Source organism: Capricornis sumatraensis, chromosome 11, assembly GCF_032405125.1.
Source record: "Capricornis sumatraensis isolate serow.1 chromosome 11, serow.2, whole genome shotgun sequence".
Taxonomy (NCBI): domain Eukaryota; kingdom Metazoa; phylum Chordata; class Mammalia; order Artiodactyla; family Bovidae; genus Capricornis; species Capricornis sumatraensis.
In genome coordinates, this window is record NC_091079.1 from 63,514,916 (window position 1) to 63,527,294 (window position 12,379).

The following is a 12,379-nucleotide window of genomic DNA, read 5'->3' on the forward strand; positions in this document are numbered from 1 at the left end:
TATTGAAAAGAAACTAACTCCAATACAAGAAAGGACATTTGTTTTTGAGAAGAGAGGATGGGGGAATGAAAGATGGAGTTAGCTCACCAACCTCAAAGACAATTCTGCACACGTGTTCACCACATCCTCTTTGCCTCTTGTGGAGAGATCCAAGATTCTGTTTCCTGGAACTAAAATCATGTTGTGTTTACAAAAGAGCTAAGGGATGGGGAAACACTTGGAGCTTCCTTTTATGCAGCCCTTGCTTGCTCGCTTGCTCATACATGTCTGACTCTTTGTGGCCCCGTGGACTATAGCCCGCCAGGCTACTCTGTCTGTGGGATTTCCCAGACAAGAATGTGGGAATGGATTGCCATTTCCTTCTCCAGGGAATCTTCCTGACCCAGGAGTCAAACCTCTATCTCCTGCATTGGTAGGTGGATTCTTGACCACTGAGTCACTTGATGATGTCATGAGGCCCTTAGAGAGACTCATGTTTGCATTTTCTTATATAATTCTTCCCTTTCTTTCTTATGCATACCCATGTAGTCCAGAATTCTCCCATTTAGTTCTTAGCGAAGACGAGATGGCAAGTTTTCTCATGCCTCTTCTTGGTTATCTTTGGGTTCCCATCACCTGCCGAGGGCGTGGCAGAGAGTGAGTGCAGAGTCACTGGCTGCAGTGAGCCTCATCAGAGTTGTGTGCAGTAAGCAAGGAAGTGGGTACTCTGACCAAGCCAGAGATCTCATCAGTAGACAGTGGGTGCCAAGAAATCACAGAGAGAATTACAGATACCGAAAATGTAGCAGGAGGTGAAGTTATGGATGGCAGCATGTGGAAAAAAAATGGAGGCAGACACTTTGCTTTGCCATGGTCAGTTGGATTGCATTATTTTTGGCCCCCACAGAAGAGGTAAAAATATTCATTGGATCCAAGTTAAGCCTTTCTTGCGTGCTCATTTTTGCAAAGAGCCATCCGCATTTCTGTGATTGAGACAAAAAAAGTAGGATGGAAGTAATTTCTGGCTGTAAAGTAATCATAATCTTGTTTGGAACACATGTACAAACACATTAAATAGCTTAATTAAGATGGGGTAGAGTATGAATTTGAGTTTCTTTTTCCTTCTGCATTGAATTTTCTCATAAGTCCTGATGACTTAAGCTGCAAAATAGGTTTCAAGTCCGTCAACTTTTCTCCATCTTCACATATAACTTTAGTCTTTGCATCACTTGTACTCCTTGGACCTGCAACAATCTCCTTACTAGTGACCCTCACTCTAATTTTGTTCCCTTGCGGCCCACTGTCTGCACAGTAGCCATGGAGAGCTTTCAAAAAACACAAATCCTGTCTTGTCATCTCCTGCCTAAAGCCCTCTTCATAGCTTCTGGATGCACTCGATTTAAACACTAAGTTCCTACGTGATCCAGCACTAGCTTACCTCTCAGCTCTATCTCTGCCAAGCTTCCCATCATTTGCTACTCTCTGACCATACCTCCTGTCTTTTTTCCTTCTGGAAACTTCCATGTTTGGTCCCTCCTTGGGGCCTTTGCAGATATCCATTCTGCCTAGAAAACTTTGCATCTGAACTTTGGAGGGCTGGCTCCTTTCATTCCATTCAGTGTGTGTGTGTGTGTGTGTGAGTCACTCAGTTGCGTCCAACTTTTTGTGACCCCCATGGACTGTAACCTGTCAGGCCCCTCTGTCCATGGGATTCTCCAGGAAATAATTCTGGAGTGGGTTGCCATCTCCTTCTCCAGAACCCAGGTCTCCTACATTGCAGGCAGAATCTTCACGGCTTGAGCCATCTCCTTCAGCCACTGTCTCGTATCACCCCTTGTGGATCTTCATAACACTTAGGGCATCTGAAATAATCTTTCATTGTCCATATGTTTGTTGTCTGTTCTCACAGAGGATGTCAGCTCCCCAAGATTAGAGATCTTGTTTGTCTTTTTCTTTTTCGTTCATTATTCCATTTCCTAGTTTATGCCTTGTGCATGGTGGATTCTCTTTAAATAGTGGTTGAATGAATGAAAAACATGAAGTACTGAAAGACTAAAAAAGGAGAGTGTAGCTCAGAGTAGCATGGGAACATTCTTGGAGGAAGAAAGATGATTTTAGATATGAAGACCGGTATGGGGCAGGAATGTGTCCATTTTTGTCAAAGGGAACATTCTGGCCTGGATGAAGTGGAAAGGAAGTACACAGAGCTCAAGATGGAGCGTGTATCACATCAGAGTGGGCTCTGGACGGAATCAGAGGGAAAGGAAGGAAAGGAAGGTCATTACCACCAAACAATACATATACATTTTGCCTCAGGTGGCAAAGCATCACAATTCCACAATGCATCTAAGATCTAGGATGTCTATCATCTTTTTCCTAATTTCAACAAATCTGGAAAAAATTACAGTCCCTGAATCAGGAACAAAATGAAAACATTTAACAAGGCCCATATATTTCACAGTTATACTCAGAACGATGATTTTGTTTTTGGCTCCCCTATTTCTCATGAAGTGATTCACTGCGTTGACAGAGCAGCTCCTTGAATTATTCACTCTAAGAGGTAGTTTTCATTTACTTGACATTTTATTTTCTTTCAGGAATGGACCTTATAGAATATGCATTTTTTTCCTTGAATGAAATAATATATGTGAAGTACTTTGCAAACCATCAGGCACTATGGAAATGGAAGCTGGAATGATTATTACCTCCAGAGGTCTTCAGGGACATAAACTAAAGAGAGCATCAGGTCTCAGTGTCCTGGTTTTCTTGCTTTTTATTGCAATAAGATGGACTATTTCATTATACCTGGAGATTATTTTTTTGCTGCAATTGAGAGATAATCATGTTCGTCTGTGTATCACCTGGTTACTAACTCCAAGAAAATTAACGAAATTCATGTGCTTCAGAGAGAAATATTGTGTGAACAATCATATGACATTGCTTGTTCAGGAAAAAAAAAAGAATGAAAATTTCTGCCACTTTGAAAAAGCACTTATTTGACTTGAATAGGGAAATGCAAATCAAAACCTCAGTGGGATAGCACCACACATCAGTCAGAATGGCTATCATCAAAAAGTTTAAAAATAACAAATGCTGGAGAGGATGTGGAGAAAGGGAGTCCTGGTACACTGTTGGTGGAAATATAAATTGGTGCCTCCATCACGGACAATGGTATAGAGATTTCTCAGAAAACTAAAAATAGAGCTACTGTATGATTCACAGTTCCACATCTGGATATATATCCAGAAAAAAACAAAGACACTAATTAAAAAAGAAACACATATCCCAATCTTTATAGCAATACTATTTACAATAGCCAAGACATGTAAGCAGCTTGTCAACAGAGACTGGCTTAAGAAGATGTCATACACACACACACACACACACACACACCACAAACACACACACAGAGAAATACTACTCAGCTATAAAAAGAATGAAATATTGCCATTTATAGCAAGATGTATGGACTTAGAGAATATTATGCTTAGTAAAATAAATCAAAGACATCCTATATGATATTACTTATATGTGGAATCTAAAAAAATAATACAAATGAATGTATATAGAGAACATCAACAGACTCACAGACATAGAAAACAAATGTATGCTTACCAAAGGGGAAAGGGGAGGGTAAGGGACAAATTAGAGGTATGGGATTAACAGATACAAACCACTATACGTAAAATAGATAAGCAACCAGATTTACTGCAGAGCATAGGGAATTACACCCAATATCTTGTAATAATCTATAATGGGATGTAATCTACAAAATACCGAATCATTATGCTGTGCACCTGAAACTAATGCAATATTGTAAATTCACCATACTTCAATAAAAACAATAAAAATCACTTATTCCTAATATTCCTCACTTGACTCTTAGCATGGAATGTCTACATGTAGCATCAAGAAGAACAGTGGTTTCAGTGCTTCCCTAGTGGGCCAGTGGTTTAAAATTTGCTTTGCAATGCAGGGGACATGAGTTCTACCCCTGGTCTGGGAACTAAGATTCCACATGCCTTGGACCAACTAAGCTGGCACTGAACTAGAGAGTCCGTGCACCACAATGAAAGATCCTGTATGATGCAACGGTGTTCCCTTGTGCTACAACTAAGACCCAATGCAGCCATGTAAATAAATAAATATTTTTAAAAGAATGTATAAAAAAGATGAAGAATAGTGATTCCTATTAATTCCTAACGTTGCAATATTGGGCTGCAACAACTGGGAGATTTTAGTTTTGTGTGTTAATAGTGAAACTGCTGCACTAAAAAATTTAAAACACACACTAAAAAATAAACACATTTTCCAAAATAGGATCCATCACTCTCTTTCTCCTCCATAAATTAGTTCATGCTTTCTCAACATAATGTTAAAAAAAATAGAAAACATTATTACCCCACAAGCTGATCACAGATTCTGGTTATTTATATTTTGTTTCATCCATGACATCCTCTCAATCTGATCTAATCCATTTCATATCCACCCACATACTCCTTTCCTGTATCTTGTATAAAATTTTTTTGAATAGCGAAAATCACATATATTTGCCATTCTCCTCGATGCCATTCAATTATCTTTAGGCTTAGGGAAAAGATGTATTGTTCTAAAGTCAAAATTGAGAATTGACTGAACTGTCTTTTAGTTAAGGATTGAGAATAGAAGAGTTTTATAAAGAAATGAAAGTCTCTGGAATTTTGTTCTTTAGACTCAGAAAATGTTGTCCTTCATGGCATTACACGAAGCACATCTGTTAAATCAGGATTTTCCTGATAAAAATGGACTTGGATTCTCTTGACAATTTGACATACTTGAATTCTGCTGGACTACTGTACATATACCTAAAGGATCCATCAAAGAGTGGGTATTATAAATAAAAGTTTAAAAATCCACTTGACTTTATTAGAACCATTATCCATGATCCATTAGAGAGGATCCCCCAAATTTTCATCTAATGAAATGCAGTTTTGTTAACTACTCTATATTTTTAACAGCCAGCTTGCTCTATTCATTGTGATTCAGTTTGTGCCTCTGCTGCCATCGTAAATCACTTGTTATGCTTCGCTGCTTTGTAATACCAGCATAACCTTTTGCTGTCTCTTGCTGTCAAAACATCCCAATCTGAGTTGATGCAATTTTATTTAACATGTGTGCATCCCTCTCTAACGTACAGAGTAGCAGAATAATTGACTGCATCTGAGAAGTTCTTTCACCAAATACCTGTGATAATTAAAACTCTAAATATATGGAAAATCCTTGACAATAGTGTTCATCATTCAGAACTTCTTTTCACAGGCCTAGCAAACAAGATGTGAACTGTGTAGAATGGCTAGTCAAAGATGGATGAATAAAAGAAGCTTTATTTGCTGAGTATCCCTAAGGATCCCACCTATGAGCCAGCTAAAAGATGATTAGTTGGATCTATTAGTGGTTCCCATACCAATGGCAGACTGGCATGAAAGACCCACATGTCCAGGCTTCATGAAATGGTCATTCATTTTTAGGGCCTGAAACAAAAATGATTCCATACTATTTTCCATGTAGATTGCATGCATACTTGCACTGTTTTTTCCCTGGCTATTTTGTAAAACACAGATCTTCTCCAGATGCTTGGGTCACACTTGTTAAATAGGTGCTCGATCCAAGGGTCTCTGGTATTTCACACCAATCACTGTTAGAAAGATAGTCTGAAGGGCATAAAAGCTGAATGTGTAAAAGAGATTTAACTAACAGTGTAGTCTTTTAATCTCTTACCTGACACTTGAAACATGATATGATATATTTTGGCTGAGAAGTGTTTTCTTCTCGTTTTCTATTTTTATAAATATATTATCAGAGAGGGACACAGGAAATCTGCAACAACTCAGCCTAAACTGCTTGGAGACAGGGCTAGAAATTAAGTTTCTAGCAGGAAACCACATGTATTTTGAAATCCGGTATAATATGCATCAAAATTATCTCTTCCTCTTCTCTATCCCACACCATATAGTGACTACTATAGTCTTTTACTAGAGAAATAGGCTGTTTTTTCTCTTGTTCATAAGGGTATATAAGGAGTCTTTATAATGAAATGAACTGCTTGGCTGGTAATGAAGAATTTGCTTTCCTGATGTGCTCTCCAACCACTCAGATTCTTAGAGAAAACTCAATTTTCCTTTTATTATCCCTCATTGGATATAGAGTCAGATTTCATTATTTTTTATCTGTAGTTTCCTTAGCCATATCAAAGATGCAACCTGGGAACCAATTCTCGAAAAATAAAAGAGGGCTGGAGGCCTTTGATTGCTTCTAATATTGAAATACACTGGAAGCACAGAAAAAGACAGACGTTTGCTTTTGCCTGTCTAGGAAAGCAGTGTAATGTCATTGAAGAAGGACCTCAGATCCATCACAACATTTCTGCAGGAAAATTGGACTTATCCCTGATGCGTGGCTGTGTGCCAAGGACCTAGATTAGAAGTACAAAATACACAGCTTCTGCTCTGTGACGATTTTCTTTGCAACAAAGGAAGCCAAATGAGCTCATGATATGTATTATGTATCTCCTTTATGGGCACACATTTATTTATTTATTTTTAAATTTTATTTCTTTACTTTTGGCTGTGCTGAGTCTTCACTGCTGCTTGTAGACTTCCCCTAGTTAGGTTGAGCAGGGGCCACTCTCTAGCTGCAGCGAGCAGGCTTCTCATTGCGGGGGCTTCTCTTGTTGCAGAGCACAGGGCCTTCAGTGGTTGTGGCACACAGGCTCAGTAGTTGCAGCGCATGGCTTAGAAGATATCCTGCGGCATGTGGAATCTTCCCAGACCAGGGATCGAACCTTTATCCCTTCATTGGCAGGCTGATTCTTAGCCCCTGGACCACCGGGGAAATCCATATGGGCAAACTTTCAGTCTGTGCCATATAAAGGGTTAATGAGCATGAGCCCTAGCACTATGGCCTGAGGGAAAGGAGGACGGACCTTTGTCCTTCTGTGATCAGAGGATGCTTTAACAATAGAGTGGGGAGGGAGGTGGGAGGGGGGTTCAGGATGAAAGGACAGATGTATACCTGTGGCTGATTTATGTTGGTTGATGTATGGCAAAAACCATCACGATATTGTAAAGTAATTATCTTCCAATGAAAATTAACTAATTACAAAAAAGAAAATGGGAAAAAATTGAAAAAAAAGTACACAGCAGTTACAAGGTTTTCCTTCCATTCACTGATCCACAGAGACAGCAAACATAGCACAGAGACAGTAAATGAAACACAGAGACCGCACACGTGGCACTGACTGTGTGCTTGAATATCAAAAATGTTTTCTCCAGGTCTCCTAGGGACGCTGTTTCATGAAGTGGTACATGGAAGATATTCTAGAGGGTAAGAGAAGAAAACATAAACAGTAATTCTTTAATTCTTTTATATAATTGCATTTATGAGTCTTCCTTAAAACTCAGCATTCAAAAAACTAAGATCATGGCATCCAGTCTCATCACTTCATGGCAAATAGATGGGGAAACAATGGACACAGTGAGAGTCTTTATTTTCTTGGGCTCCAAAATCACTGCATATGGTGGCTGCAGCCACGAAATTAAAAGACACTTGCTCCTTGGAAGATAAGCTATGATCAATCTAGATAGTATATTAAAAGCAGAGACATTACTTTGCCAACAAAGGTCTGTATAATCAAAGCTATGGTTTTTTCAGTGTCATGTATGGATGTGAGAGTTGGACCATAAAGAAAGCTGAGCACCAAAGAATTGATGCTTTTGAACTGTGGTGTTGGAGAAGACTCTTGAGAGTCCCTTGAACTGCAAGGAGATCCAACCAGTCCATCCTAAAGGAAATCACTGGATTATTCACTGAAGGACTGAATATTCACTGGAAGGACTGAATATTCACTGAATATTCACTGGAAGGACTGATGTTGAAGCTGAAACTCCCATACTTTGGCCACCTGTTGCGAAGAGGCAGCCCGTCGCATCAGCTCTTGTCAGCAACAACCCTGATGCTGGCAAAGATTGAAGGCAGGAGGAGAAGGGGACGAGAGATGATGAGATGGTTGGATGGCATCACTGACTCGATGGACGTGAGTTTGAGCAAGTTCCAGGAATTGGTGATGGACAGGAAGGCTGGCATGCTGCAGTTCATGGGGTCACAAAGAGCTGGACATGACTGAGCAACTGAACTGAAGTCTGAATTGAGTCTTCCTATATGCCAGGCATAAAGAATTATAGGTGTAACATCTTCACTAACTTTAGAACACATGGTCAGATGAGTTTACATGAAGAAAGTCATGTGAACATGTAACTAGGATGAATGTGATAAACGTGGGGAAAAAACTGTATCTAAGGTGCTATGGAAATAAAGGCAGGAGTAATTCACCATATTTATTTTGGAGTGGGGGATGTTCTGTAAGACACCCCTACTTCCCTTTGCTAGTCATTTTCTTTAGAGTACTTCCCATCACGTGAGATAGTACATGTTGTTTATTAACTGGTTTTTTTTTTTTGACCGTGTGCATATCAAAATGTTACATAGATCATCTGAGAATAGGCACTTTTCAATCTTACTCACAGCTATATCCTAGTGCCTGGGACTGTGGCTGTCATATAGACATTGCCGAATAAGCCTTTGTTGAGTGAATGAAAGGCATGCCAGCTATGTGCCAGATTCTGTATTAGATGCTAGACAAACAATGGTGAATACTACTCACAGTCAACCTGACCATAGGCAGCTTGCCTTCTAAGAGGGGAGAGGTAGACAATACACAAAGAAGTGTGATGATTTCACACACAGATGGGCGCTAATGATACACCAGAAGAGGAGACGTCATAGAGGGAGAAGAGGGATGTCGCTTAACTAAGAGGACAGAAAAGGCCTCTCTGAGATGGTGACACTGGAACTGATATGAGATTGTGAGGCCCAGGAAGCCACATGCTGATACAATGAAAGAGAACATCATCAAGGGGAGGAAAGCAAGTTCAGGTCCTAAGAAGGGAATTGCTGCTGCTGCTGCTGCTAAGTCGCTTCGGTCGTGTCTGACTCTGTGAGACCTCATAGACGGCAGCCCGCCAGGCTCTCCCGTCCCTGGGATTCTCCAGGCAAGAACACTGGAGTGGGTTGCCATTTCCGTCTCCAATGCATGAAAGTGAAAAGTGAAAGTGAAGTCGCTCAGTCGTCCCTGACTCTTAGCGACCCCATGGACTGCAGCCCACCAGGTAAGAAGGGAATTAGGGAGAGCCAAACAGGCCAGTGTGTCCAGAAGCAAGGGGTGAAGGACTGGGAAGTCCAACTTTTATCCCGGATAAAAGGGGAAGATGCCAGCACACTTACAGCAGGGGAATGACATAACCTGATTTATGTCTTAGAAAGTAAGTTTGCAGAGTTGTTCATGTTTATTCTGCAGAAGGTGGTGGTGGAGGAGGGTCAGGGAGGCCTTGTCCAAGTGGAGGAGAGATGTGATAGCAGCTTTGACTAAGGCTGTACTGGTGGGGGGAACTGACAGGCCTTGAAGAAGCATTTAATGAGGCGATGAACACTGAGTGGCCAGCAGAGGGTAACAAACAGGTTGGTTTTAGTTAAGTAGAAAATGTCACCAGGACATTATAGAAGGTGAGGACTAACGATGAGCTTCCCAAGGTCTGTTCTTAGGAAATTTGAATCGATGAGCTAGCGAGGAGGAGTAATCTGGAAATTACACGCAGATAGAATACTGGAATTTGATCACTGTGGCTGAGACGGGTGGGGAAGAAAAGAGAAAGAGAAACTAGGACGAGAGGTCACTTAAACAGCCTGCAGTTGAGAGTGATTGAAAACAATGACACTGGAAAGAAAAAACATCGGAGAAACGTTAAAGAAAATTGGTAGCCCAACAATCGCGCCAAGACGCTGCTGAAACAACCACTCCATTAATCAAATGCAGAGAAAAGTCTTTTGAGCCTCACATAGACAAATGTAGCCAATAGACTGACTGCATTTCCCACATTTTAGAGCTTCCCAGGAGGCACTAGTGGTAAAGAAGCCATCTGCCAGTGCTGGAGACATAAGAGAAAAGGGTTTGATCTTTGGGTTGAGAAGATCCCCTGGAGGAGGAAATGGCAACCCATTCCAATATTCTTGCCTGGAAAATTCCAAGGACAAAGGAGCCTGGTGGGCTACAGTCTATGGGATCACAAAGAGTTGGACATGACTGAGCATGCGCACACTCACACATTTTAGCTAGTTTTTTTTTTAACGCTACAGACAGAAAACTTTCTTCAAGGATTGGATGTAATGGATGAAGCAAGGAGGAAAAAATCTGGATTTGATTTCAAATTTGGTTTCAAATTGGTGGGGCACAAATACAGTGCTACCATATATGACCTGAGAAACCAGGGGGAGATAAAAGGTTAAGAGACTAATGAGAGGAAGTCATTTCATAGGAAAACTATTAAAAATTAAAAACCCTTACCTTTGGCTTGGAAAATGTTTTCAAGTTTATATTTAAATATGAGGGTGTGGCTGGGTTGGGTAGATCCCCTGGAGGAGGGCATGGTAACCCATTCCAGTATTCTTGCCTGGAGAATCCCATGGACAGAGGAGCCTGGTGGGCTAGAGTCCATGGGATCGCAAAGAGTTGGACACAACTCAGGTGACTTGGCACTTGGCACATGAGGGTGTGGTTTTCAGGAACTTCATTTAAATATAATGAATTAAAAGAGTATAAATAGGACTTAGGAGATGCTAGAAAGCTACTTTATTTCCCAGCACCGGTTCTTCACTGCAAATAGGCCACTTTCTCAGTTCTTCTGCAAGTATGATCTTTCTTGAGCCTTCCTACGAAAATTACGGGAAGAAGCTGAGTCTTTGTGTTCAGTATCATGAAAAATGATATAAGAGGTCAACAAAGCTATAATTAAGCTCATCTATTTATTCATTCAACACATATGCATTACACTGAAGTCCAAAAGTGTGTGATAAATATTTAAATCTCTTTGAGGTCAGGAACCATATCCGATGTATCTTTCTATCCCTTACAGACATGAGCACCAGTTTATAAATTAAACCAATGAGTCTGGCAAAGGGAAAGGTGACAGCAGCTGGAGTAATTTAGTGAAGTTCCATGGACAAAGTAGAATTTTAACTTGTCCTTTAAATGGCAACCCACTCCAGTACTCTTGCCTGGAAAATTCCATGGACTGAGAAGCCTGGTAGCCTACAGTCCATGGGGTTGCAAAGAGTTGAACACGACTGAGCGACTTCACTTTTCACTTTTGCAAAGGAATAGTCTATGTAGACATTAAAAGAGGTAAGGGGTTCAAGTATTAGTAAATTTGGAAGTAAGATTTTCCTTCTAATTCAAAAGTGGACAGACTTAAGATTATTCATACATTCAACAATTGGCCTAGTACCCACTCTGTTCTAGGCATTGTGCTATATTTTAAGCATGCATTATAAAATGAAGTATTCACAGTTTCTGCCCTGGTAAAACTTAAAGCCCAGGAAGGGACATAGATAAGAAACAAATAAATAAACAATTGAATTAAAAAACAAAAATAAACAAAAGAAATCCATTTTTTTCTTGTGATGAGAACTTTTAAAGGACTTTCAAATATCCAATACAATATTATTAACTATAATTATCATGTTGTACATTACATCCCCAGGATTTATTTATTTTATAACTGGAAGTTTGCACATTTTGTTACAAAAAATTTGTAACCAGACTGTAATGATTGTTAACTAGACTTACTGAGATCATTTCACAATATATACATGTATCGATTCATGATGTTGTACATCTGAAACTAATATGGAAAAAGAAAAAAAATCCAGATTGTTCTGACAGAAAATAAAGACAGACTTTTTGATCATGGTGAATAGGGAAGCTCTTTCTGAGAAACAGCATTGAATTTGATGAAAATCAAAGACAACCATCCTCAGGGCAGAGCATTTTCTGTGGGAAGAAAAGCAGCAATGAGGTTGCAGGCACAGGGAACAACAAGCAAAAGCTGTGAGACAGAACATATCTTGGCTCTTTGGGTGACTGAAAGGAGGATTTATAGCTCAATTTTGAGGCTTGGTTTTGAATAAAAATGGGATATCTGAGTGGAGATCTCCTAAAATAAAGGAAATTAATAGCTTTAAAGGGGATGAAAAGTCAGCGGTAAAACTCATTCATTGTATAAATATGCACTGAGTCATTCTAGACATTGGGAAGGCAGTAGTAAGAAGTTTGCACTCTAGAAGAGGAAGACAAATCAGAAAACAAGTAACTCAATAAACACTTTAATTTCAGATCATGGTAAGGTGCTACAGAGATGACACAATATCGTGGGGGTGATAACGACCGCTTCCAATAAAAAAGCCATAGAAGGCTCCTAGGGAGAAGACACTGGCTGCATAGCCTGGAGTGAAAGGATCTCCATAGAACTTG